Raw genomic sequence first — 3,747 nt, 5'->3', positions numbered from 1 at the left:
GTTATCGCTGTCGAAATAACCCCATTAGCCAGAAGAGAGGATTTAGTCATCATAGTTTCTGGCTAGAAGGGTTTATTTTGCGAAATAAGACCTTCTATCAGAAGAGTTTTTGATAGATGGTCCTGTTGGACGAAAAAGTTGGTGGGCCCAGTCTCTCTGCTGCTGTGTCACTTTAAACTGAATAATGAACATTTGTTCCAGATAATAAGGGCTGTTCCATTAAAAAATATGTGGGACAAAGGGAAGGCACTTTTAAAGTGGGGTACTCACCCATAGATGCTATTTAGAAATTTCTTATAATTTTAATATGAACTCGTTGAAATCAAAGTACCATGGCATATATTTTTTAAAAACTGCCTTCCCTGGGTACCATGTATGTTTAAATGGAACAGCCCTAATGGTTACAATAGCGCAATCATATCTTTGTAAAGAAGCAACCAGTAACAAGTGTGCATATACTGTCTTCACAAAATAGTACAAAATACTTCCTATAGAGATTGTCATAAGTTTAATATTTTAGCATTAAAGATTGAAAAAGTTTGTAAGTTTTGCTCAAAACAGTGATGTCTTGAAAGAATCAAATCGGTCTCAAAAGGAAAATAAATCACACAGATCGTACAGCAATTTACTTTTGTCATATGATTAATATCAATTTTGCAGTTTTGTGCCACAGTGACAAGATTGTTAGACTTATTTTAAATAATTTTTTATTCTAGTTTCCAGCCACTTCTTGTTAATATTTTTCATTGAAATTATATCTTTGGTGACATGTCCAAACAATTTACATGCTAGATAAGCTGTATATATAATATGTTTGCCTTTTTTATCTAGCTTCATTGACATTTTGCTGTATGCCAATTTCTCTTTTTGCACTTTTGCTATTGGTTCTTTGCAAAATATAAAGTGTTTTCATCTGAAAAAATGGCCAGATACAAAAATTTGTGGGTGTATTCAACAAGAGCTAACTCTTGGTCTGTGCTTTCTGATCCTTTTCCTTCCTGCAATCAAAGATAGAAAAAAATTAATTTGTTACTTCTAATCTAAAAACCAACTGCATAAAATCTGTGAAGATGAAATGATTAAGGATATAATCTTGAGAAACATATACTTTAAAGCATATAAATGTTGAATTTTCGGTCACAAATGTCCTAAAGACAGAAGGCTCATAGACCCACTACATGAATGAGTAAATCTCTGTAAACTTACATCGGCATAAAGATATATATCATGGGGATAAATGTTAGGCCTTATTGATTTGTATTGAATTGTACAATGGAATTTAATAAAGTTAGTCAGAATCATGCTGAAAAATCACTAACATTTATTTGCAAAATTATAAGCAAAATAATGTGTGTATTTGGAATTAAGCTAACAAAGTACACCGCTCCCTTAATAACTCATGCCCTGATAACTTGCAAACCCGCATATTATTAATTCCAATTAATTAATTCGTAAACACGTGATAGGTTGTTGAAAAAAGTTGGAACGATCTTTCATATGTTGGACATTTTGAAAATAAATGTTATTTAAACAGAATAATGAACAAGTTCATTAGAAAAAGCACGTTATTAAAAATTAATATCGACAAGAATGTAAAATGAGGAATTGGTCAATAAACAGCACAGTTCCATAACACTGCTCCCCCCCCCAGTTTTCTTGATATCAAAGGCATTTTTTTTCTCAATTTTTGGAGTTCCCTTGGTAACTCACATCCTGCTTAAAGTGTGGTCTATGTTTGTGGACCTCATTATGAAGTACTTTTATAATCATTTATCCAATATATATAAAATTATGTCTTTTGAATTCTTCCTACCAGTGTCCAATATTCATAGCATAAATTGAAGAGGTTCGTTTTTACTTAATTCTCCACAAATGCTTCAAATATGAATAAATATATGGTCGAAGTATTTAACATTACTGGACTTGCAACTGTGTATCTTTCATAATGACCAAATGGAGAATATCTTCCAACTCTTATTACCCAGCCTAATGATGTTATTGTCTTTTAGACTAAAGGTCTGTTTGGGTTATTTTTGTGGTACTAGTCACAATACATCAAATTCGTATATAAAATACCTTGAAAGAATATTTACTGATATCTATAAGGCCATTCTTAAGCTTAAACTCAATCTGCAACTCAGTTAAAGCCAACACATTTTACATACATAACTGATATAGCTAATCACATCTACTGTATAAATTGAAAACAAAAAGTATGACTTGGAAAATCTCATATAAAATATTCGTCCATCTTTAAAAGAAAGTAATTTACTAGTTTAGAATTAACCAGTTTGATGTCATTTTGTTTATGGAAATTATATTATATAAGATTAAAAAAGTCAACTGAAAATATAACTATCAAATTAAAAGAAAATATTAAATCAGTTGTCAAATATCATGACATTGAAAACGTACCTTTGCATGTTGTCTGACTGCTGTTGCATATATTGGAAGTATCTTCTTTTCTGTCATCAATACATCTTTCAAAACAAAAATATTGTCTTTTATCCCCACTTATCTTTCTGTGCCATTTGGCTCTGCTGTTTATTGGTGTGATCCCTCTCAGACTTGTATCAAAGAAGGGCCCCCCTATGTCACTTCACTAAGGATGGAGTTTCAGAAATGACCAGGCAAAATGATATCAGTTTGCCTTTTATGAGAAACCCAATTACTGGGCTGGAGGACATGAAGGCTATCATATTTCAGATTATCAATGTCAGTTTGTTGGAATCCAATTGACTGTAATTGCTACAAAGAGAAACCTGTTGATATGTGATTCTGCAGCTGTTCCCCTGTAGCTGTGCAGGGTCACCTGAATGGGGAGTTTTCAGAATTAGATTTTGCAAATAAAAACATTTTTTGCACAATTAAGCAAAAACAATTGGGGAAGACAGATTTTATATATATATATATATATATATATATATATATATATATATATATATATATATATATATATATATAATTGACCCAATTAGATGTTCAGGACATTATAACTTCATTGTATTTTATACTTTCCACACTTTGTAACACTTTGTACTTGAACATGCTGTCTTACAACAATTCCAAGTACAAGAAATTCACATATTCTGTCTATATCATTATTGGCTATGTATGTATTTATGTAAATGGGTTGTAACTGTGCATGGGAAAGACTAGATGTATGTATGTATGTATGTATGTATGTATGTGTGTGTATGTGTGTGTGTGTGGATGGATGGATGGATGTGTGCGTGTGTGTGTATGGATGGATGGATGGATAGATGAATGGAAGAATGGATGGATAGATGGATGTATGTATTTGTGTATGTATGTATGGATGGATGGATGGAAGAATGGATGTATATATGTATGTATTTGTGTGTGTGTGTGTGTGTGTGTGTGTAATTTCACCTAGTAAAACAACCTGTGATGGCTCATTTCATAGGGAATTAGACTCATAATCCTAGCATTCAAGCTTTGACAGTCTGCTCAAGCCAGCATTGGGCTAACCGCTTTAGTGTGTCCTTGGGAAAAGTATTTGGTTATAATGGTGCTGACAAAACCAGCAAAAGCAAAACACAAAAGATCCGGCTCTGTCGGTCAACAATATAATAACTAATGAAGCAGACTCCAAGAACAAATACTTACATTAACAAGGAAAACAAAATTAACCTCTGGGTTTTTATCAACTCATTATAGTACCTACCTTGATATATAAAATCAAGTTATTGTATGCCATGCCCTGTTTTATCACTGTGAACATCA

At 32.3% G+C, this 3,747-nt stretch overlaps 1 long non-coding RNA gene across 1 annotated transcript; it reads right to left on the bottom strand.

Moving 5' to 3' along the window:
* Window positions 1–215: 215 nt before the first annotated feature.
* LOC149771517 (uncharacterized) lies at window positions 216–2,505 on the bottom strand. The gene is made up of 2 exons (XR_016418221.1): window positions 2,416–2,505; window positions 216–998 (listed from the first exon to the last, which is right to left on the bottom strand). It is a non-coding gene; the product is annotated as an uncharacterized LOC149771517 (long non-coding RNA).
* Window positions 2,506–3,747: the final 1,242 nt, after the last annotated feature.

This window comes from Sinohyriopsis cumingii, unplaced genomic scaffold (genome assembly GCF_028554795.1).
Source record: "Sinohyriopsis cumingii isolate HCF-2022 unplaced genomic scaffold, ASM2855479v2 utg001779l, whole genome shotgun sequence".
Taxonomy (NCBI): domain Eukaryota; kingdom Metazoa; phylum Mollusca; class Bivalvia; order Unionida; family Unionidae; genus Sinohyriopsis; species Sinohyriopsis cumingii.
This window is presented reverse-complemented; position numbering and strand designations above follow the sequence as displayed.